Source organism: Vicugna pacos, chromosome 18 (genome assembly GCF_048564905.1).
Source record: "Vicugna pacos chromosome 18, VicPac4, whole genome shotgun sequence".
Taxonomy (NCBI): domain Eukaryota; kingdom Metazoa; phylum Chordata; class Mammalia; order Artiodactyla; family Camelidae; genus Vicugna; species Vicugna pacos.
Genome location: NC_133004.1, coordinates 5,886,888 through 5,912,180, shown reverse-complemented (window position 1 = coordinate 5,912,180; position 25,293 = coordinate 5,886,888). Strand labels below are relative to the sequence as shown.

Below are 25,293 nucleotides of genomic sequence, written 5' to 3'. Positions count from 1 at the left end.
CGAATGGACATTATGCCTAATAATCGAAGTCTGCCCATCCCTGTCATAACTCACCAGCATCCACGGAGAATAAAACGAGCTATACAATTGATCCCCTTGCTAGTGGGGCTCAGAGTGGCAGCAGGGGTAGACACAGGAATCGGGGGCATCGCCTCTTCCTCTTATTACTATTATCAGCTTACAGGTGAATTCAGCCACGATCTCCAACAAATAGCAGAAACCCTGGGAACTCTGCAGAATCAGATTGACTCTCTCGCCGAGGTGGTCTTACAAAACAGGAGGGGTCTGGACTTACTCACGGCCAAAGAGGGGGGACTATGCCTCTTCCTAAATGAAGAGTGTTGTTTTTATGCCAATCAATCAGGAATTGTCAGAGGAATGGTTCAAGAGTTACAAGAAAAGTGGAAAAAAGAAAACATATTTTAGATAAGAGCCCATGGACAGGCCCCTGGGGCTGGACCTCCTGGCTGGCACCGTTCATAGGTCCCTTACTCCTGATTTTTGCAGTTCTGCTGTTTGGGCCCTGTGTCCTAAACTTCCTGACCCGCTTTGTCAGTGAGCGGATAGAGGCTATAAAACTTCAGATGTTAGCCTCCAATTATGAGCCCCTGCAACAGGTAAATGATGATGCTTACTCCAACAAGGGTTGTGAAAGCATCAAGAGGGGGGAATATGAAGGAAAAGCCCAGCTGGGCTAACAAGCTAAGTCACAAATCTAAGTGCAACAAGTGTCGGATTACTGATCTGAGTTCTGCTGGGCTAACTCATAAATCTGAAGTTTAGTGTCAGTCTATTGGGCTAACGAGCTCAGTCACAAATCTAAGTGTGATAAGTGTCGGTTTACTGATATAAGTTCTGCCGGGCTAACTCGTAAATCTAAAGTTTAGTGTCAGTTTACTGGGCTAACAAGCTAACTCGTAAATCCAAGCTCAACAAGTGTCAGTAACGTGATCTGTTCCAAATTGATAAGCTCCAGTGTACTGATTCCTTGCTTTTTGTTGTTTGAACCTTATTGGCTAATAGCCCCATACTTGTAATTAACCCTATAAAACCTCATGTGCACGTCTTGGAGGTGCTCAGAGCTTCGGAGCAGAAGCCCCTCTGAGCCCGCCGGCGTAATAAATCTGAGTACTCCAACCCTCCGAGTGGTGCTTGTTTCTTGGCTGGCCTGTCATTTCCGTAACACACCCACAGCCCCGGCGCTCAGCCCCTTGCAGTCCCCCGGAGTTTCCTCCGTGCAGCCGCCCCCGTCCTCCGCCCAGATTATGCAGCCTGGCCCTGCCCGCTGCTGCCGGCCCGCGTCTCAGGCTGGTTGTCGGGGGGGGGACCCTCTGTGCCCGTTTAACTTAGATCTGTCAGACAAGGGCTGCTCTGTACAGATCCGAGCCTCGGAGGCTCCCCCTCCGTCCCGCTGGCCTCTCAGTTGGAGAGGGGAGACCCAGCCAGCGAGCGCCAGTCCTCCTTTGCCGCTCCCTCCCCGCGGGACCCGTCCCGCGCTGCTTTGCCTTTTGTTCTTTCTTTTTTCCTTTTCTCCTACCAGATTTTTGGCGTCTTTATCTTTTGAAGAGGGCGATGATCTGTTGGAGTTCTGCAGGTGCTCTGGTTGGCTGAGTGGGTCTGTAGATGTGGGTCTTGGTGTATTTGTGGGAGAGGGTGGCTTACAAGCGTCCTTCTACTCCGCCACCTTCCCCGGAAGTCCCCTGTACCTAGGTTTAATGAAAGTCAAATAAGATCCTGTTACATCCATTGCAGATTTGTCAAAAAAAATATTAAAATTTTAGGTAAATTTAATGCAAATGAGATGAGAACTTTGGGTAAATTCCTTCAAATACATTTTTAAAATATATGCATAAAATAATCTCTAAATGTTTGGTATCTTTAAATTCTAGAGTTGTGCTAAATTAAGTTAAATGATAGGATTTTATTAAATAGCTATGCCATTTTCAGATAAAATAAGATTGAAATATGAATTAAATAACATTTAACTTCCTCTTACAAAGAAACTAAAGGCGTTTAGAAATATTAATAAATGGTTGGGGCCACACTGAAATAGTCTCTATTATTAAGGGAAAGATCTCATTTTCCTAGGAAAGTAAGATAAATGTGTAAGGGAAGAAACAAGGAATGGAATTATATTTTGTTAATGAAAAATAGTGACATTGTACTGAAGCTGGTTACTTCTGAATGTAAGAGAAAATAACGGACACACTAATATGAGTATAGAAAGCTGTGGAAGGCTTGTGGAAGAGGAAACATGAGGAAAGGGTTTTGTACTTGGTCGAAATTGGCTAAGTTTATAATCAACTTGGGCAATGTAAATGAATCTCAGAGGTAAGCTGGTACAAGAATAGAATTGGTTTTCTCGCTGTTAAGAGGAAGAAATGTTCTTAAAATGATAATCCACCTTCAGTAACAAATTGTAAAACTTCTTATACCACTTAACTGATCTGTTCTGCCTTTACCTTTGATGAATTATCTTGTTAATGAGTAAGTACTACTTTACAGTGATCTATATGTTTATCTGACCAAGTGTTTGAAATCTTTCAAAAAGCTCCCCAAATATCAATTTTTAATTAAAGTTCTTTTAATCTCCAGTTAAGTTTGGGATGCTACAGAGGGCCCCTGAAACATCCCAAAGAGAGATTTTAAACTAGTAAATTTCATTTGGCATGTTAAATAACATGGTATTGTCAAATGAATAATAAATCTTCCTAGGTTATATTGTATGAGAAAATATTAATATAGATATTAAAGAAATTTTATGGACTCCCTAAAATTCTGGTATATCTGAAATGTTACCAGTCATAATTCTGGTTATTGTGACCAGGTTACATTACCAATTATAGTGTAATGGTGTATTACCATGCTTTTAAATCTTTTGTCATTTATAGACAGTTAATTGTTTTCTTCTGATGATTTTGCAAAATGCTTGCTCTTCAAGAAGATTTACTGGTTTCTAATAAACTTCAAACTATAGCACTAAACTAAACTGGGGAAGAAATTTTAAAGGTCTAAAGAAAACTGTGATTAAAAGAATTAGTTACATGGGACTGAGTAAACTGATGAATATGGTTATAATTTTTGATTTTGTCTGAAATACTACTCGCTTTAAACCTGTTTCCCAGCCATAAAGAATCTCTTCTCCTTAAGCTAGTTATGATTCACAGCAATTTGATAAATTATACCTATGTAAGCAGCCTTGGAACAGTTATATTTTCTATCTGATCCTTCAAGAGACTAAAAACTCTTAGGTCCCCAGTGGCTCTATCAGACAAATTAGGAAGATCATCTCCTAACAGATATAGGAATCTCAGTGTATTTTAAGGATTTTAACGAGAAAATGATTTACCTAAATCTGTACGGCAGAAATCCATGTCAAGCCCTTGACGTGGCTTTCCTGGCCTTAGAAAACCTTATTAACATTCTACCCTGAGACTTCTTATTTAAAGTTCCAACACAGCCAATTTAAAAAAGCCTATATGATCAAATAATCAGAATTAACTTGTAAACAATTAAATCTTTATTTGGCTATATTTGACAAAAATGAGGGTAAGTTTATAGAGAAAAAAGTTTATATTTTAGTGGATATTAAATTCTAGTTTTGTTAATTGAAGTCTTTATTTAGTAAGACACTTCCCAGATCATTCCTTTCTGTTATGTGACATTGCTGAAAAGTTTAATTGAATTATTAAAAGGATACCCTAGCTTTGTTTCTGAACCTCAGTAATCTAACTTTGGGTAAAGTTCCAATGCCCCATGACCTACAGCCAGGGGATTATACATCCTGGAACAGGCAAGACTTAAAGAACTGTCTCCAACCTGAATGGAAGGACCCTTTATCAAGTACGCTTAACTAGACCATACACACCAAAGCTGAAGGAAACGGACTTTCAGATTCATTTCCTGTAAGAAACATTCCCTGCAGTGCAATGGCTTATACAGCACTGCTCACCTTAAAACAATGCCCAATTGGAGAAAAAGCTACCGTGTCAGGTTGAGAAGACGACATCTGAGGTAGACAGCTAACCCAAGACATTGGACCAGGCCTGTATACTAATTACTTTGACAATTTCTCCAACCTTTGATTATGAACTACAACAGTTGTTAAGTTTATGGTAAATTAACTATGTCTATTACTTCTGTGTTACCTTGGTGGGTTTCCCTTCTCCAGGTATCTAAATAGATAGCCCTGAGAAACGTTAATCTAAAAAGAAATTATAGTTCTATTTAGGCCACTGTTGATCTTACATGGTGGGAGACATCACCTGGCCAATTAATAACTGTTATGAGCCTGATCATAAATATGAACTTCCTCATAAGATCATTCAGACTCAATCAGAAACACAAGCAAAATTTTAACCCAAAATATAACTTCTCGAGTATTAAATTCTTACTTGTGACATTAACGTTACTAGCTGTATTACTTATATACTGTCTATTTTATAAAATTGTTGTCTTTTACATTTCCCAATGCGTAACTAGGCCTACAAGATTGATGGTGGCTAAGCATCTTGAAGAAATAGATTAAACTTAGAACCCTGCATAAAATAAATATAATAGTGTGATTCTAGGTATGGGAATGAGCAGCGAAGGGCAAACATTTCCTGGATCAAAATAGACAAGTAAGACAGGCGATCCAGAGAACTTTCAGTATCAACCGGGCCTGAAAAAAAAGCCAAACATCTTGAATAGCAGCTCCGAAGATTCTTCACCTGAACTAGGAATGAGCCATCCTAGCACCGTGGGACAAAATTGGTCATGGAATGTCTCTCAAAATATTGGTCGAATTTAGGACCATGGGGGAGCACTGTGAATGAAAATACTACAGTGTGAATGAAAATACTGCAACCATGTCTGTAAACAAAGAATGCTGAAACCAAGTCATCAGCAGCTGCTGCCACCCCTAGCGAGGACAGGATTGCAGGCCAGCCTCTCAGCCACTCACAGTGGTGCCCTCTGAGCGGACTCAAATAAGAAAGAACAGGACAGCTAGGTGCTTGTCAAATGTGTGGATTCAAAGACCCAAATTATTGCTTTATCCCATACATGGATAAGCACTAAACACTTGAACTTGAGATACCTGGCTTTCTTTAGATAACAAGCAATCTTTTATTGTTCCAACTACCTGGTCTTTGTTGTAAAGCTCCTATGTAATCCTAGCTTCTCCCCTACTATTGGAAGCAGTCCCTCAGAGTGATCTGAGAGGCGGTCATCCTGGCTCGAGTCCTCCTGACAAATAAAACATAACTCTTAAATTTTAGGCTGCGTGTTTATTTCAATCAAGTCCCAGAATAGACACAAATCGTCAATTCTGTAAAGGGACACACTGGATCAGGAACCAAAAGCGTGTATTAGTCAGGAAAATCTACGGTTCCCTCTTTCTTCCTGTCATTATACAATCCCACCAGAACTCATTATTTTGCTGTCTGCCCATCTGGGAAAAAAACTCAGAGAAGAGTCAACTCTGCAGAGTGCCCTACTGGGGAGAACCCCCCGCAGAAGCAGGGCTGGCTGCCTGCCCTCCCGCATGCTCTGCTGACCCCTAGTGTCCACCGAGGAGACCAGGCCAACAGAGCTGTTCCCAACAGCTGCAAAGCCTCACATATTAAATAAAAACATTTTATTTTATACGCTGTGTTACGTATATACCCATCTCTGAAAACAGCTTTGCCAGAAGCCCAAATCTTCAACATTAATCTGCAAAGTCAAATCCGGTCCCCAAGGGAAAACAAGTCTTAAGATGATGCTAAGGCCTCCAAAGTACTCTCCACGACCATCAACCAAACTGCCTGTAGGTCTGCAGCTGCAGGTGGGTGCATGTCTGTTTTTAAAGCAACTCCTTCCTGCCCTCGGGTGCTACAGTGTCCTTCTATGCCCTCCCATCTCAGGGTAAGAGCAGCCGCTGCAGAACCTTGCAGGGCAGCACTGACAGGACAGGATACAGAGGATCAGAGCTAAACTAAGCCTTCTGATGACACAAGCTTGTCACTGTGTCATCTTTAGAGATGAAGATGTATATATAGAGAGGTGGGGTGATATTGCTCAAAGTCACACAGATAATAAGTGACAAAGTCTATAACTCTGCTCCTCCCTCCGGCGTGACGCCCCAGCTGGGACGCCCACAGAGTTCTCTCGTGCCTGCCTGAACATTCCTTTATTGTCACTCATGACTCACCACAGGGTCTGTCCCTAGCCTGCCTTTTCAGCATCTTTTCCCTCCAGTCTTTTAGAAACAAGGCTTCTTGGGCCACTGTATGACTTCCGTCTCCCCGAAACCTCCGTTCTCAGGCTGGTCTTGCCTGTGCATCCGGCCTCCTGCTCAGAGGCTCTTCCCCCCTGCAGGAGGACGTTTCTACTCTCTGCAGGGACACCCCTTCAGGGGAGCCCTCTTCTCGCCATCAGCACGGCAGGTGTCCCAGGCCACATCCCGAGCTGCCCCATTAGGACTGGGGGTGCCCAGGTCTACTAATCAGAACAGCAGCCTCAGAGCCAGGGATTATGCCCGGGTCACCCTGCAAACCTACTGCCCGCCTCACAGTCCCCAGCCAGCAGGTCATCTGGAAGTCACAGTAGGTGCCCCACCCAATCCAGAAGCCCCTTCATTTGCCAGCACCGCTGAGGACTGGTCTCCAACCTTTGGTCAGTTTCGCACAAAACAGCACCATCTACTGTGAAGCGGGTGGTTTTCGCTTCTGCGCACCATCCTTACTGGAAATGTTATGGGAAACCAAAAGGCCTTTTTCTCAACACTTTTCTGATGACACCCTCCCACCCACAATACTCTCATGCTCAAGAGCTTTGGATCCACGTGATTTTGTTTCCCTTACGCTAAGTGGCTCAAAACACTGCGGGATTCTTTCTCTTTTGAGGGTATTTGTACTCAGTTTCTCACCTTTAATCTGTTTTTGTCTCTCTTTTCAGTATCCCTAGCAGTTGCCACCTCTTAATCCCTTCAGCATCCTCCCTCCTAACATCTAGTCTAGGAAATCAGCTGTGATGAGGGGACCGGGGGCAGTCACAGAAGATGCAACTAAGACAGAGAGGCTACATAATTTGCCGAAGAAATCAGCTTCAACCCCCAACAGTGTGTGTCACGTCCCTGTTTAAATCTTATGCAAAGAAAGTTAACGTTTTGTAGATTATGTTTATAAACAGATGAAGTATGAAAATACATACAATGACACACATCAACTCTAAGATGTTCACTAAATCCACTATTTTGTTTCTATTAAAAAATTAAGAACTCCTGCAGTCAATATAGCAAATTGTTACTGGGTTTTAAATCCAGAATATAGATGGGTTAAGTGTGTCATTACTTATCCTTATTTGTATGTTCACAAGACAAAATGATTTGAAAGTCCCTCTCCCCACCCCCGACTCACTACGGGCTCTCACCTGAGCTCCAAGACCACACATCTAACAGCCTTTCACTTTACCCACAGCTGAAATCATCAGATTTCCCCCAGAGCTCCCGTTGCAGCTTTCCCTCCTCAGAGCACAGCAGGACCATCGTTTACCTCATTAATTCACACAGAAACCTGGGCCTTACTCCATCCTACCTTCACAGACAGCATTCATCCTTTCCTTTTTACCATCAAAACATGCCTTCAATCTGTTCGCTTTTACCCACTGACCGTCCCACCGCTCAAGAGGAAGCCACCAACACTGCCCACCTGGACTCACGAGTCTCCCAAGTAGCCCCTCAGCCGCTCTCCCCTACTTGAGACAAATGGGATTGTGTCACTCCCACCCTTTTTGGACACTTTTCAAACCCACTGTTCTTAGAAGAAACTCCAATTTCTTCACCTGGTGAAAGTCTTTGCAATCAAACTGTCAGCTCAGGGAGGGCAGGACCCGCCGTCTCCCCTCGGCCCCACCCTCTGGCAGAGCATCAGCTTGGGAGGACCTGCTGAGCTACACCTGCCTGTATTCAAAACCTGGTCTTGAGTTCTTAGCAAACTGCTTCACTTATCCATACAAATCCAAGGTAGATTAGAAAGATTTTAGTTGTTGAGCGAGACTATTGATTTGGGGATTTTGCACTAGCAACCTGCAAAGACATGTTCTAATGATTCTGTCTTCTTAAAACAACACCCAGATTTAAGTAATATTTGTGGAATGTCTTCAGAGTAAAAGGGACTGTACTTTTACAGACTTTATGTTTTATAACATGAACAACCCGGACAGGGTCACAAATGGAACCGCCTCACAAGTGACAGAAGACAGGAGAGAGGCATATAGCAACAGGTCACAAAGATGGTAAGAGTAAAGTTGTTTCTCCAACCCACGAAAAATTTCCTCCAAGAACAGAAAACTCAGAATTTTGAAAGTAAAATACTATCATATAAAGAAATAAAATAAATAATCCTCTTCATCAGGGTGTTACGATCTGACTGCAGAGTTTTCAGCAGGCCATACTGAATCCTAGCACAGAAAAATCTGATGGACTAGTGGTAAGTTCCAGGAAAACGGCAGCAATTCCTCCACTTGTAAGAGGACAAACATTCACTTATTGAAGGTGATTGTAAACCACATGCTGAAGAAATTCAGAAGATTCAGGCACCGTTTCTAGATGGTGATGACACGGAAGGACGGCTTGGATGCATGCTTCTAACTGAGTCACCGGCATTCTTACACTGCAGGGGGAAATGGAGGCCCTCAGCCAAGAGCAGAGATGTTCCTGTCATGTCTCCCCGGCCATGCCTCAGGGACTCAGTGTCCTGTATCCATCCGGCCCCAGGCAAGGACCCGCAGCGTGGCCCACCCAAGCAGGAGGGGCACTGTGCTTGAGAAAGCCCACCCCAGATGGGAGCAAGAGTGGCTGGTGTGGTTGTGTGAACCTATAAATTCTCACAGAAATACACCTGCATACATTCAAGTGATAAAATTTAGGGTAGCAGGCTATTTAACAAAATTTCAATTGTCAGTTTTAATGTTACCATTCCTTTCCTCTTGCCCCCTGTACTCTGAGACAGGATTATGCTCTCTCACACCTGCAGCTCTGATGCAATAGTTGTGAAATCATTTTACTTTGCTGCAAGTGTCTTTGCTCCCCCTGTCGCTGTGACTGTCGTCTCTTAACACAGTCAGATGTCTTCCTGGATCTCTCCCTGAGTTCCTTCCTCCTGCTTCTCAGATCCTGAGATAAAGAACAGGTGAAGGCACATGACTAGAAAAGGCACTGTGGACTTGACCAAAGTCCTCAGTGACCCCCTAGGTGAGTGCTACTCACCCCTTACCTTCAATTCTCAAGGTTCTGCCCAGGGTGACATCCAGACAGGAGAGAGTCTTGGGCCCATTTAAAAGCTGTGTGGCTTGGGTGCGGGAAAAAGTGCAGGAGCTGGTTCCGTAGCCGGGCCCCTCCCCACCTCTGCTCCTCTCTTACTCGAGGCCCCGCTACCAAGCCCCCAGGCTCCCTGAACTTCTGTCCTTCTCTTCTACTCTACTCCAAGCCCTTTTCCTCTTCCTTTATTCCCTGATTATACCCAGCTGGAGTGATTTTTCCATCAGAGTATCTGAAAAAATTTTCTGCAGCTGAAAAAGAGGTCTGAAGAGGTCAATGCACGTATGCTGGTTCCTGAAGAGAGCCCCTGTTTAGGGGCACTCTCACCAACAGTCACGGGACATCAGACATGTTGCAGGGTCGGCCACCCCCAACAAGAGTTTGCTGTGACACCAAGGAACACACAGCATCCCTGTCACAAAGGTGTAGTTGACACACTCATCCGTTATTAAGAAGCAAAAATAAAAAAAATTTGCTCATGTTTCTTACTAAAATTATTTATGAGGTAGAAAAAGAGATTGCAATACAAAAGAACAAATTTGACTCCATGTTAGATGTGTTCATTTAGTTTTAAACCTGTACCCTGTTTTCTAGGCTCAGACTTGATATCTCTGCACCTTTTGTAAAAGAAAGTTGCCTTTAGCTTGAAATATCCAGGATAGCCTATTGTCCGGGCTCTGATCTTTAAGGATGTTAGCTCTTCTACACTTATGTAGAGATGGCAAGTTGCAAAATAGAGAATAACCTTTGTTTTTTTTTTTTGGAGTGTTTACGGGGGCACCATAATTTGACCGACATGGACAGCTGCAAGTACAAAGGATTCCAAGGAGAAACAATTTGTACAGCAAGAAGTTTGCAACAACCAACCACATCCCCAGCGCTTTTTAGTATAAAAGGAGACTGAATTCTGACTTGGGGAAGAGAGTTCTCCTGGATATCAGTATGCCATTTTCTGGGTTTGCCAGCTTTTCAAATAAAGTCACTATTCTTTACTCCAACATCTCATCTCCCGATTTATTGGCCTGTCATGCAGCAAGCAGAACGAGTTTGGACTTGGTAACAAAATGACTGCATTAGAGGTAGTATGTCTCCACTGTTTCCTCATTTCCAGTATGTCACAGCCTATCAATTTTATATGCTGTTTAACAACACAACCAAAATACCTATTATACGGAATTGATTCCATGGAAATAAGATTATTTCTACTTCTTCAAAACTTTTTTCTTTTCTATTTTATTTTGTTCTGCTTATTGAAAAGAAAAGTCAAATCATTTATTTCACGTATTTTTTACAGCTACATATTGTAAATACTACAAAGATATTTAAATTGCAATAAAAATTGTTCTTATATTAGTATAAAGATATATACACAATCAATGCAGATTAGGAAAGGAGTGGATATTTACCAAATATCCACTGCACATCCAGTCTTTTACAAGCATATCCTGGAATATAAGCTTTGTTATTCATGGGCCCTCACCCCCATTCTCACTGCCGAGTCCCTTAGTATTCAACTACCAAGGCATAAGCATAGAACCACGCAATCACTATTTTAGGTATAAATGAGGGAATTGGCTCATTCAATTCTAGAACAGAAACCTTAAAATAAATACTGAACTTATTTATAGATAAAGAAAATTGGACACAAAGAAGTACAGTTTCTCCCCCAAGTCACAAAGATAATAACTAGTAAAGGTTTTTGAACTCATCTGCCTGATTCTAAAAACTAAGGTGGAAATCCCATTTGACTGTGGAGGGTCCAGCAGCACAACCTATCACCCTATCTTTGTTCAGATCTAGCTTTAGACAACCTGACACAGCACACCATTCCTATGGAACTCGAGGGCAAACGATAACAAAAAGGATTTTATATTCAGTAGTTAATTAGGTCTCATTTATATAAAGTGTCAGCAGGTCAGCAGAAAACTCTGGGAAATATGAGTGGGTCCAGAGTTTTTGCTGATAAGAAACTCAATCTATCAGGACAGAGTGACCTTCCCATGAGAGGTCTCATGCACATAAACTAAAGGCAGCTGAGCAATGAAAAGTGGCAAGACCATGGAACTCAAGCAAGAAGGATCCCTGCCATCCCCTTCCCAGTTGCCTCCTCACCCTTGTGGACAAGATGGCAGAAGACCCAGGTTCTTGTCCAAGTTACACCATCATGGAATCTCACCCATAAAATGTTACGACTCTATGCTGCCTTAAGCCTTTTCCAACTCAAATATGATGACACCAATATCTCAGCAGGATGTCTATATCTCCACTTTCTCTCTTCTATTAGGAGACTATCTATGGCCAAAAAGCAGAAACCCAATTAAAAGCACCATGCACGAAGCCTGGTGAAAGTCTGCGTAACAGACTTTGTCCTCACGCTCAGTGAATGAAAACTCAGAAAAAGTGGTCCTTCTCCCTCTGCAAGTGAGTGGTAGCCTGATTGTGTGTGTGTGTGCAAGCGCACGCATGAGTGTGTGTAAATCAAATACAATGTATTCTGGGATGTGTACAGATTTTTTTATGTTACTCTCATTTCATGAGGATGAGACAACCTTTAAAGTAATTTGAATCTAGTGTTTTGAGAGAGTCCCAGGCTGTTTTGCTGGAGGATGGGAAAGGGGAAAGGAAAGGAGGAAAGAAGTAAATGAAGCAAAGCTGTAAGAATACTGCTAGGGAAAGGCAAGACATTAATTTTGTTCCTTCTTACATCACACACAAATTAGGGACCAGTTTTCCCCCATGTCTTGTCAAGCACTGAGTTGTAGAAGAAGAGGCGACAGCCCATTTCTCACTGAGCTTGTGACTGTACGTGGCATCTTATAGACATAAATTATTTACCCTGATCAAACATTCTAGCAGCAGGCCGTAATTCTCCTATTTTGAGAGACAGGAAAACAAGAATTGAAAGAGGGTATATAACTTGACAAAAGTCAGAGGACCAGTAAACTAAAGAGGATGAATTCAAACTCAGATCTGAATGCAGAGTCTGATCTTCCCACTCCCAGGGCTCGAAAATCCTTAACACACAGGTTCCCCAGCTCCTCTGCATTGATCCTGGCACCAAGCATTTCCCATGGCGATGGTCTCCAGTTCACACAGACACAGCGCTCTGTGCAGCCAATAACCTCCATTCGACCTTGATAATCTACCTGCCACGCCCACCAGTCTTCACCATACAGGCAGGAAAGCTGGCTTTCAAGTGCATCCAAAGCCATCCCTGGTCTGACCTGGGCTCTTCAGCGGCTTTTCCAGCATAAAGACAGCCATGAAAGTGCTCACAGTTTGTACATGAGCCACACTACCTCTCTCCATTTGTCTCCCCACCTATACTACTTAGCTATGACCATTTTGAGAATCTTACAAATTTTTAAAAACAGAAAAGAAAGGATTCTGTAACAAGTACTTAATACTTACAATTTTAAATGAGAAGTTACAAAGTGAGTAGTCACAAACCGAATCTGCCTTCCTAGGTGTCAGTTTTAACAGTTAAACAACATAAGAGCAAAAAATTCTCACTTACAAAATTAACAAAAACATCAACAATAATCTGGAATAAACTCAAAAACAATGCCCATGTTGTATATGCAGAAATTACAGGAATGTACTGAGGGGTGAAGTAAGAGGTGTGAATGTAGAGACATCAACATATTGTATGGAGTAAAGCAGTTTTGTAAAGATGTACGTTCTCCTAAAGATAATTCAAAACTTACTAAATAATCCCATGACAACTCTTATCTGTTTTTTTTTTAACTAGAAAAAAGTAGTTTAGAATTCTTCAGGAATAATAAAGTCATAATACTAGCCAAGAAAATTAGGGATGGAAAAAAAAATCAAAAACATTGGGCTGTCAGATATTGAATAAGTTTTTACAATATGTAAGATATGGTGCTGGAGTAAGAACGTAAGATTGACAGAAATTAACAATGATCTCAAAAAGAGACTCTAGTGTACATAAGTATTTTGTAGAGGTGGGATTTCAAATCAAAGAGCAAAGTATGAATTCAATAATTGTCGTGGGACAATCAGAGAATCCCCTGGAAAAAACAAATTCAATTCCAGTCATATTGACCACAAGAAAAATTCCAGATAGTGATGTAAATATTAGAAAGTACTAATAACAGCAAATACAACACTTTGCCCATATTAATTCAACTTCTCCTCATTATAACAAGTACCATTATCATCTCCAACTTAGAGATTAAAAAAACCTACAGAAGAGCTTTATAACATTATAAGAAAGTATTTCTAAGAATAATATCAAGGATAAAACCCAAAAAGAAGACAATTACTATCTTAAGATTAGTTTGGGCCACAATAAAAATGAACCTACTGAACAAAATGAAAGGCAAGAAATGACAAGGAAAAGCTCTGTGATACATGTTGATGAAGACATGGGGTTAATGTTCATAACATACAAAGAGCTGTCACAAAGCAACAAGAAGCTCCCTCACTTGAATGTGTGCAAAGGACAAAAGGGATCATTCACTTTTTAAAAGTCAGAAGGCTAATGAGTGAAAAATGCTCAATACATCACTGGCCATCAAGTGCAAACTAAAACAATGAAAAAGCACTTTTGCTCATCATATTGGCAAATATTTTTAAAAGATATTCTACCTAGTGTCCATCTTTGAGATAATAAACTGTGAGCGATCTTTTTGGAGGACGACATGTCAATGGATATGTAAACTCTGAAAAAAGTTTGTACACACAGACTGAACTACACTTTAAGCAATCGTTTCACTTAAAAAAAATCAGTTCAAAAAGATGTACTCATCAGAGCATTTACACAGCAATGTTTACAATGGTGGGAAGAAAAGCTGAAGTGAAATCATATCCAGCGATAGAGAATTGGTTACATAAGTTATTCTACATCTTTTCATTCCCCACTGGAGAAGGAATTCCTAGAGTCAATTGAAAGGGCCTGTGATGCATGTAATTGTCACATCCAGGGACTAAATTTCCAGAAACCTTAACTAAAGGAATACTTATACAAGATCACAGGAATGTTTGTACAAGATGGATGCCAGTCAAACACCCTTTCTGACAGTGGAAGATGGAGAAAACTTAAGTGTCCACCATCAAGACAATGATACGGTAAATCACGGCGAGCTTTGGGCACTAAAGTTCCAGTGTTTCGGCGTGGTCCAAGGCCTTGTCCACAGTACTCTCCCACGAAATGTGTCCTTGCACAAGAGACCAAACCTGCACATCAGGAGACCCCTCCACTCTATCTGAAAGGACCGGGTGAGTCTGAAGGGGGAGGACGTCTATGAAATAACCCTGAGTGAATAAAGCGAGCTGCAGAAAACCTATAGTATGGCCTTATTTTTCAATAAAGCATATATACACACACATATACATAGATTTCTCATATACGTGTATGTATGTATGTGTATATATATATGACATTGGCATAAAGGTCATGAAATATATTCACCACATTATCAGCAGTTTTTACTCTCAGGAAAAAAGGGGAAGGGATGTAGGGGCCTTTCGGTACCACCACAGTTCTCTTTTCAGTATTTCAGTTACATATACTTGGAATTTAAAAGTTTATTTAGTCCGAAGTAAAATGGACGATGCCTCCAAAAGACAGAATGCTATACTGGTCATTAAAAATCATGCCAGGGGAGACAGAATATTGTAGAAAAACGTGTAATAAGCCGAATGGAAAATGGAGGTCTCCACACAGTTAACAGGCACAGAGTGCTTTCTGGTTTTTATGACAGAGGTAATACACACTGATGAAAAGAACAGAAAAAAGATATTAAAGTGTTAATTATAATCTCTGATTAGTGGAACTAGGATAGACACTTTTGACCCTTTTTTCAGACTTTTATATTAAATACACATTATTTTTCATCTGGAAAAAGCATTTCTAGATGTCTAGTACCACACATAAAAAAAAATACACGAGTGCTTACAGAAACAAATAACTAGGAGACACCGTAGCAACGTCACACAATGTAGAACGGGCGATCCTGAATAACACCACACAGTTACATAAGGACCCACAAACTGAGAGCACCTGCTGTAACAGGGCGTGGCCCCCTTCTATTTGTCAGATGTGTCTTCAGGGCTGAGGCAGTTCTCAGCACGGCCAGTGTCAGTGCTGGTGTCTGGATGGATGCCACTGTGGGTGAGGGCACCTGCAAGCCGAGAGGAAGAACAGAAATCATCCTCTGCTTTTTCTTTCTTGTTTCTTTGTTACTTTTAAAGAGAAGCGTAAATAAGATAAACTGAATCTTCCCTACTGAAATTTCAGTAATGAAACCGTTTTTAAAGTGTTCACAACTTAAATTCTGCCTATAACTGTCTTTTCAAAAAAGCGTCATATTTATTAAATGTTAATTAACTCAGTTAATTAACTACCTGTTGAAACCTATTAAAGAACATGAAATGCACTATGTAAAAGTACCACGCCTGTAGTGACTACTTTAGTTGTCTTCACGGCAGTGCAGTCAGCCCCCACCATCCCGTGGCCCTGAGCTCCTGATGCTGGAAAGAGATCACGCTGCCGCTTCAGATGGAGAGAAAAGGTGAAAGCATTTTCTGAAATCTACAGCACTGATAAAACATGACTGACAAATACCAGGTTACTTTGATGCTATCATTTTCTGTTTCTGGCCAACACCCGTCAATGAGCAGAATCACCCTATTCCCGAGCCATGGGACTCACGTGGAAAGCAGTTTTGGAACATTTCCAGGTATAGAATGTAATCAACTATACATAGAACTCTGAAAAAGAAAAGATGCAATACTCTGATTTTGGAAGACACTCAAAATATTCTCCTAAACATTAGTAGCTGGAAAGACTGGGCTTCTCCTAAGCCACTTATTTATTTCACAGCCAGTGAGCATCTCCCACAAATCCTGCTTCCCTGTGTCGGCTGGGAGCCTCAGGCACACTGCTGCTGTCAATCATATAAGTCACAAGGCAGAGGAGTGTGTCTCACGCCTGCAACCCTCACACAGGCTCATCTCCTAGTCTCACTGTCTGAACTTGACCCCATTTTCTCACCTGTTTATTTGGTATCTGTTCTTCTGTAAGCTGCCTGAAATGCTTTTTGGAACAAGTCAGAAAAATCAGTGGGTAAATAAATGGACAGATGGACAGGTGAGAGTTTGGAAGACAAACAGAGGGACTCCAAGAAAAGGAGAACAAAGAAAATTTCCTATGCAAAACCCTCTTCTAGTCAGGGAAGAAAACCACCACGGAGAATTGTGAAGAGGCAGGTAGCTTAGGACTGTTTCCTGGATTCCATGAAAAGTCACACCAAGAGATGAGAGGGTAGAACTATAAATAATAAAAAAAAAAAATGCATGCTTGAAAAATATATCTACAGTATGTACTTTCTAAAGAATAGATTCAAATCAGCACGGCCCAATAACACAATCCTTGGGTATTTATAGAAGTGAGAACCCCATCTCCAAACCACAAGGCATCCCTTTGGAGCACTGAGAGTCTACACGGGGCGGTCATAAAGCCGTCACCGCAAAAGCTATGCGATCCTGCAAATAGGAGGAACGAGCAGCTGTGCTCGGGCTGCCCACGCGCTTCATTTACACACCACAGCACCTTTACGGGGGGGAAGCCTAGCAAGCCCCGTCTCTGCAGGACAGAAAACCAGTCCTGGAGAGGCTAAGCCGACCTACCAGTTCTCCATCTCACAGGACTGGTCACTCCAGAGCAGGACTTGAACTCGGACCCACGTTTGTAACCACAGTACTACCGAAATTTATGTGCTTTTTATTTGTATAATACAATTGTTTCTGGCATGAAAGTATATTTAATAAATGATCGGTTGTCTTGTCTATCTCATTAGCACAAAATCTTTATACTGTTGAATTGTACTCTTTTCCCCTGGAGAAAGGAATGGAAAGAGCGGTGGTCAGAATGAGCTGGGGCTCCATTCTTTATCTGTTACCTCATCTCATCCAAGTCCCCAAACAGGGAGAAGGAGCAAATGTTCTCTTCATCTTTTAAAGACAGAGCTCCTCTGATGGTGACTTACTCAACTCCAAAACCAAGTCTGGGGGAAGGGCACATGCAGCAACAAGAGCAGTATCACCTGTAGGAAGGCGAAAAGAGCTCAGGGGATGGCTCAGGGGTCAGCCTAATTTAATTTCAATCGATAAAACAATAACACAATCTAAAAATACTAGCATGCAATGGATTTGCTCTTTCTTGACATCTAGCAAGTTTCCACAGCCCACATGTAACATTATCGTGAAATAGTGAAAGGTAGAGTCCACAGACAAGGAAAATCAATGCCACAGGCAGGCTGAAAACCAGGCTGGAGGAAAGGAAGAGAAAGGGCATAGTTAAGAAGAGGGGAAAGACTGGGAAAAAGACATCATCACAAGGACTCTCAAGCATCATCCAGCAATCATATAATCATTCATTCAAGACAGAGTTACTGACGTCCTATTTTGTGCAAGATTTTACAGAGGGCAAAGAAAGACCGCAGCATCCATGGTGGCAGCAAGTGGCGGGGCTATAATACAATTCGAATCCCGGTACATTGCACACTAGTCCTTAGTATAAATAAAAAAAAAAGTAAAATACTATGTAAACTCTACGCAATCTTGAAAAAAATTAAAGAAGACCTAAATACCTGGACAGACACACCACGCAGATTCCTGGATCAGATGACAGCGCTCTTGGGATGGCAGTGCTCCCCAGAGCGATCCGTATACTCAACGTGGTCTCGATCACAATCCCAGCGGGCTCCTCTGCAGTAACTGACTAGCTGCTGCTACAATTCATATGGGAATTCGAGGGTCTCAGTAATCAAAACTTACTTGAAATAGAAGAACAACGTGAGAGGACTTGTAATTCTCAATTTCAAACCTTACAACTGTATCTCCAGGTGAGATTAGAGGCCATTTTTAAGTTATTACTGTGTTTATCCTTATTTTCTAAATTCTGTACAATGAATATACGTGTTAGAATAAGAAAAATAAAAAGTAAGGTATCTTTTAAAACATGCACACCGATTCATTCATTGGGAAGAAAATTATTTTAACTGTAAGAAGGTAAACAAATATCTAGTGAAAAAGGACAACTTAAAAACAAGTGTGCATTTACAATTTTCATAAATTGAAAACTGAAAAGCACAAACACATCAAGTTTCTAGGGAGACCGGTGAAATATACTAATAGTTATTTTCAAAAATTCTAATTGAACAATGAAAACTCAAAGGGAAAATCCTGATTGACAGCCAACTGCAAACACGTGGATAGCAAAGGCCTAGAAATCACAGTTCCTTTAAATCTGCTACTAACTCAAAAGGAGAGGAGATTCCTCACTGAGGGGACAGTGGAATCCCTCGCATAAGACAGGATACACAGTACAAACGGCACTAGATACGGGGGTGATTTTCTTAGAAGAATTCTAAAGTTACAAAATTGCCGAAAAACTATATAAACATTGACAGACAGATTAAAACACACAGTCATGTATATTACATATAAACATATGAAGTCTGCTCCCATGTTGCATAGGAATACAATCATATTTGTTCAATAATGGGCACTGATTAATTTATCCCAGGTAGAAAATTTCAACTAAAACAAATAATCAATATTACACTCATCTTGTCAAATCTACTTGATAAGTTACTCTGCTATGTAACCATAATGTGTCTAAGATATATCTAAAATCAGTGAAAAAGATCTTTGTATGGTATTTGAATTCTTCTCAAAATTCGAAGCTTAATTTTAAAATAGATCTGAGCAGTATTTCTATATTTCTTTTCCCTTGTGAAATGAACAACAGAGTCTGTTGTCAAAATTCTGTCCTACAATGATTCATGAGCACCGTATCCTCACAAAACTGCTAGACAGCAAGGCATGATCCAGACACTGTGACCAAACAAATGAAACACAAGGAAGACAGTGACCCTATTCTGGAAGGCTTATAATATGTGTCAACACAGGGGTTTATATTTGATTGGTTTGATTGGGTAGCAAAAAAAATCAATCAAGTACTTTCTTCTTTGAGCATTCTGTAAGTCATGACTGTTTTTAGTTTCATGAGCAGGAAAGACTTAAGCATGACTTGATTAGGTCAACTAGCAACAATCATCACTGGAGAGTGAGTAATAAAGAAGTTAACTGATAGCAATGCTTCTGCCTACATGAGACCTAAAATAAATCTACACTGATAACTGAAAGGAAAATGAGGAGATGAGGTCTCCAATGAGAAAACAAACTAACAAGAAATCAAAAAAGAAAGACGTTTTCATTAACGATTCCAGGCAGTAGTGGAGCATGGTGGTGAAGAGCACAGATGCTGGGGACAAACATGAGGGTCTGAATTCCCAAAGCACTGGGTAGCAGTGACACTGATATTTCAGTGAAATTCTCTGCATCTGAGTCTCCTATCCATAGACTGGGGACAACAACCGCACCCATCTCCTAGAATGGTCCTACGAATTAAGTTATTTTATATATAAAAGTTTAAATAAAATACCTCAGATTTTAAGTAATACCCCAAAAACACAAGGAACAAAGAAAACAGAGATAAATTGGAGTTCATCAAAATTTAAAACTTTGCTTCAAAGGGCACCATCCAGAAAGTGAAAAAACAACAGAGAGGAGAAAATTTTTTCAAATCATTTATCTGATTAAGAATTTGTATCTCCAAATTAAAAGAAAAACAAACCTACAACTCAACAATAAAAAGGCAACTCAATTAAAAGAAGGATAAAGGATCCGAAAAGGTATTTTTCTAGGAAAATATACAAATGGCCAATAAGCACAATGAAACGATGCTCAATATCATTAGCTGTAATGGAAATCAAGTCAAAACCACTAGGAGAAACTGCTTCACACTCACTTCAATAGGTTATAATCAAAAAAACTGTAAAAAGCACTAATGAGGACACAGAGGAAGCGGAGCACGCAGCCCTTTCTGGTGAGGACATAACACAGCGTGGCCACTTTGGAAAACGGCCTGGCACGTCCTCAGAGATTTGGACATTTGGTTTATGAAAGACCCAGCACTTGTGCTCTCTGGTCACACACGTAAGAGAAGTGAAAACAAATGTCCACATAAAAACTTCTAAAGAAATATTCACGGCGCCATTACTCATCACAGCCAAAAAGCAGAAACAACACAAATGACTATCACCTGATGAATGGGTAAACAGTGGGGCCCATGTATTCAGTAGAATATAATTCAGCAATAGCAAAGCATAGAGTACTAACCCAGGCCACAACGTGGACAAACATTGAAAACGTTACTCAGTGTGAAAGAAGTCAGTCACAATAGACGGTTCCATTTACATGAAATGACTCATTTTACATGAAATGTCCATCACAGGCAAACCCACATAGAAGAGTGGCTGCCTGGGGCTGGGGGAAGATGGGGAATTTGGGAATGACTGCTTGTGCATACTTGGGCTTCCTGTTGGGGGATGAAAATGTTCTAAGATTGACTGGGATGCACAATTCTGGGCATAGAGTAAAAACCGCTGTACATTTTAATGGGTGAATTGTATTAAAACTGTTAAGAACAAAAGCACCTCGGTCCAGTACCTTCAAATAGTAAATGCAAATTGCTAACTTTTATTAGAGGAAGAAGAAACTGCCCTCAGCATGAAAGCAGGAGATCAGCAAATGGGGGTTAACTGAAATTGGACAAGAGCATTTCATTTGAAACAGTTGCTGAGTGTACACGAAATATTCAGAAATTGGAATTTCAGCTTGACATCACGAAGAAGCATTCTGCTTCAAATGCAGATCAAGGATTCGGCAATCCCAGCTGCTACAAATGACAGAGAAGGAACCTGGTTTTAAAAATAAGCACCAGAGCCAACAATGAGATGGTGGTGAGGAAAGCAGGCGGTCAGATATCTGGAAAAGTTTTCTACAAATAATTACTCCAATGAAAATTAAAAAAAAAAATGACAGTGATGCAATGCTGTGCTGGCCTCACGTGAATGGACTTCCTCCGGTGCTCGACAGTTCTTTAACCACGAATGCGAGACTCAGGAGAATCAGCATGGCTCCTGGGAGTCCCCAAGTGACTGCCCACCAGCACGCTGACCACCATCACATCTGCCAGTGTTGTATTGTAGAGAAGAGATCAACTTCTAAAAAGCCAGGAAATGTTGACAAGGGAAGAAAAGACTGCGGTCAGTCTTGGGACAGAGACCCTGAGATCAGAGGCCAGAAGGCTGCAGGTGAACTGGAGTGGCCCTGGGGCAGGAAAGGACCACGGAGGAGCAGATCTTAATCCTCTACTCTCACTCCCTCGGGTAGGAGAGATAAAGTCTGCATCCTTCTCACATGGAACTGTGGGTTCCGGCGGGCAGGAGTCTTACCTACAGTGAATGATTACTCAAGACTCTGTGGGAAAAGTCGAGAAAGCGAGAGGGATTAGGGAGCCAACTCCATGAGCCTCTCAATTGCTCCCATATTTATTGTGTATAATCAAAGGAAAAATTCATTAACAGCTCTGTGATAGTAAGCAGGAACTTGGGGAAAGAAGGGATGAGACAGAGATTGTAGAATCCACAATGAGTAAAAAGGCTTAGTGTATCTTTAGGGAAGTCATGGGGTGAGGGGAATAAGATACATTTTTTAGATATGTGAATTACAAAGCAGACCACCAGACCAGCTAGGCCCTTGTTTTGGGGTTAATAGACTATCTAACTGCACACTAACCCAGCGTTTATAGCTGAGGGCCAGGGTCATTGCTTTTCAATGAGCAGAGTGCTATCTAAAACCTCAATTACGAAAGCAAAGCATTGTCTCTGCTTTTTAAGGCAAGGAGACAGGAGTGAGAATGCACAGGCGCTTGACTGCAAAGCAGATACTAAGCATATATTTTTCTTCTTAAATTTGACAGGTGGCTGGGGTCTGTTAAAATTTGTTAACATAATCATGGGCTCCCACATGGAACCATTATGGAGGAAAACCTAGGGTGACAAATCCTGGCTCTGGGCCTTTTCCTGCCAACTTCAGCCACTCTAGCAGGGTCTAGGCACATCCCTGAATAACGATCCTACAGAACCACACGCACTCTTAACTCCTGGTGCTTGAAACTTAATTTTAGCTCTACACAACTTAAAGTAGAAAAGTTTCATAAGAAAAAGGTATTATATTCACTTTATATCTCATCATAGGACTGATTTTTCTGATTCCTCTAAGCTGCTTCTTCATGATAATGCACCTAATTCTGCAGGTGAATTCAGTACTTTCCTTTAGGCATAACTAGCCTGTTTGGTCTCGCTAACTTCTATTGGTCAAATACCAATACACTTAATTGATATCATTGTTCATCAATTTCAGCTGGGAGTAGATGGAGTATCACTTTGTTCCTCAGCCAACCCTCAACTCTTTATCATCAGCAACTCAGGCCTCCGGAAAACAGAAAAAAAACATTTGTTTCCCTTCTACATTTTCAAAAAACCCAACAGGATACATCAGCCTGGAGAAAGACTTCAACACAAGTGTTAAAACAAAAATCTATAAACCTGAAGCAACTCCATCTCCGAATCATGACACACAATGACATGAGATTATGGGTGTCAGGCACAAAGCATGCATGAGCCTGACCACCTCATTTCTATTTTTCAAAGGAAGGAAGGTTTTCCTATTTTTTATTATCACTCTGTCATTGTTTCTGATTAAGCCAAAAACTAGTTTATGAAATAATTAAGCACTGCAACAAAAGATTTTTGTTGTATCAATGACAGAAGGCATTTAGAGGGGTTAGGAAAACCCACCTCTGTAAAAAATGCAAAATTTCCTCCCCTGTGAAGAACACATATACAAAATGCAACAGAGAATTCAGACTCTTGTGGAGAGGAGCAAAAGCCACAGAAACAAAGCAAAGTCATTACTATGAGTCAATTCAAAATTCACTGGACAATCATGTACAATGCATTCAATGAAATTTAAGGGCACACTGCAAACCATTCACTTAATGATCTGCAGGCCAGAGGAAGAATTTCCCTCTTTAACAGACAACAGTAATCAATAGGGTGCCCCACCAAACAAGGACCAAAGAACAATCAGGTTTTTAACAGTTCTGATAAATCAGCATGTTCTAAAGATCAAAATCCAGAAATTTTAAACATTCATTCACACCACAATGAAACAAGCACTTAAAAAAGCAAAAAAACCCAAAGAAACTAAGCACATAGATCATGTACCTGGATAAATGAGAATTTCATGCACTGCTGGAAGAAAGAACAGGCTATAGCCTTTTACTTGAAAAATAAAACTACATTTAAAGTTAAATGCTAAAACACATTTCATCATTCATTTTGCCTTGAAAAATCTGAGGCACTTGTCTCTGATCAGAAAAGCAATTCTATGTAATAGTATGTTACAATTCAGTGTCAGTTTGCTTTAGAAGAAAAGAGAAAAGAAAAGCTACTGTTTCTCATATCCTGCATAAAGTGTGAAGTGCCTCCCTGCCTTTCTCCTCCCATTTTCTAAGCTCACGCTCCCCAAACCTTCTGAAACAAGTATGAGAATGACTTATTCCCACCAATATGCCAAATGACAAAAGAATATCAATTTATTTGTGTAAATATATGCCTACATCTTAAAGTAGAGGAGAAATATATCAGAAGTCTATATGGAACTTCTTTCTACCTTCCTGAAATCACACACACAAACGTTCACACAGACACAGACATATTCCCCCTGGATTACTGGGCACTTCACAAGCTTAGGACCTAAAACTTTTACAAGATAACTTTGTAGTTAGTTTAAAATACAAAACTGTCAGCTTTTGAAAGCCTAGATCATCTGCTAAACCATCCAAATATCAAAGAGACCCAATTAGCCTTCCCTGTAGAGTGTAATTTCCCATGATGGCAAAACACACCATAAGAAGTACTGGATCCAAGTCTCGTGTTTATCACTAGCTATGATCGTTCTTAAGCACATTAACAGATTCAGAATTGTATGTCCCAACAAAATTTATTCTTATTGAAATAGTATACGTGTTCAATTGCCTATACGGAGACTAGGTCCCATGATGGTGTTTAAGAGCTATTTTGTTTATTGCAATATTTATTTTTAAGTGCAAAGAAGGAGGGCGGGTGTTGCTCAGTTGAAGTCCACCTGCTTAGCAAGCACAATGTCCTGGCTTCAGTCCCGAGTACCTCCAAAATAATAAATAAAAATAAGTGCATATTTAAAAATAAGAGTAAAGATATAAAAAAATGCAGACTAAAACCACTGCAATCTAGGACCCACAATTACAATAAAAAACAAGTGTTTCTATCAAATATTGTCTATATGCCAATCACAGACACAACCACAAATCACACCTGACAACCATCAAGTGTGATTCTCAGCAACCCTACTAAGTAGACACGGAAGAGAAACCCGGCTCTGTGGATGAGGAGACGGACCTCGGAGGAGCCGGGGACAGTGACAGTCCTGCTCCCCGTGACACCGCGTCAGCCCAGGGCAAGCGTTGACAGAGCTGCACTGAGGGGACATCCAGCTGCATGGAACCTTGGGGCACTGAGGGCTCCCAGAAAACACTAAAAATTGTTCAGTGAGAAACCAGCTCAAATATATTACACTGTGCCGCATCCTTTAAACAGGGAAATCACTGAGACCTTTTTGATGCCTCCGTGTCCTTTCTGCATCATCAGTTACTTGCCCTCACAGCACGACCAGTGATGAACTGGACCCCACACAAAGTGCACTCAGATGACAGAGCTTTTAAAGCTGTTTTATGAAGTTTGTAAGACTCTGTCTATTCCTCACATGGGCGGTCAACCATCACTTCTCACCGGTGTGGACGTACCACCTTAAATCACTCCTTTCTGCTTTTTAAAATCCCTTCATCTAATCCAGACTTTTCAACAGCAAAGAAGCAGCTCAACCACAGACACTGGACAGTTTTTCACCAAATGGATTCGAACAGCCCATCTGACTACCTGGAAGCCCTTTTCTTCTATTAAACCGACTTCCAGGTACTTCATCAATTTCTGATTGGTGGACTCGGCCTCTGACCGGCCTACTCAGAGAGC

General features: G+C 41.0%; 1 protein-coding gene and 1 long non-coding RNA gene across 4 annotated transcripts in view; both read right to left on the bottom strand.

The window, feature by feature from the left end:
* Positions 1-18,084, bottom strand: part of LOC140686896 (uncharacterized) — an 88,807-nt gene extending 70,723 nt beyond the window's left edge. The window contains exon 1 of the long non-coding RNA XR_012060899.1: positions 17,899-18,084. This is a non-coding gene — a long non-coding RNA (uncharacterized lncRNA). The remainder of the gene's footprint in view (positions 1-17,898) is intronic.
* The window catches only part of LOC140686885 (trafficking protein particle complex subunit 9-like), a 205,496-nt gene that overhangs the window by 101,624 nt on the left and 78,579 nt on the right, over positions 1-25,293 (bottom strand). Inside the window, exons 1-2 of one of the 3 annotated variants that reach the window (XR_012060884.1) lie at positions 8,510-8,636; positions 1,538-1,706 (exon numbers count right to left, since the gene is read on the bottom strand). The exons of 1 other annotated variant lie outside the window; for it this stretch is intronic. The gene's annotated coding sequence lies outside the window, so the exon portion shown is untranslated. Of the gene's footprint in view, positions 1-1,537; positions 1,707-8,509; positions 8,637-25,293 lie in introns of those variants that run through there. One more of the 3 variants, XR_012060881.1, reaches the window with a different exon arrangement.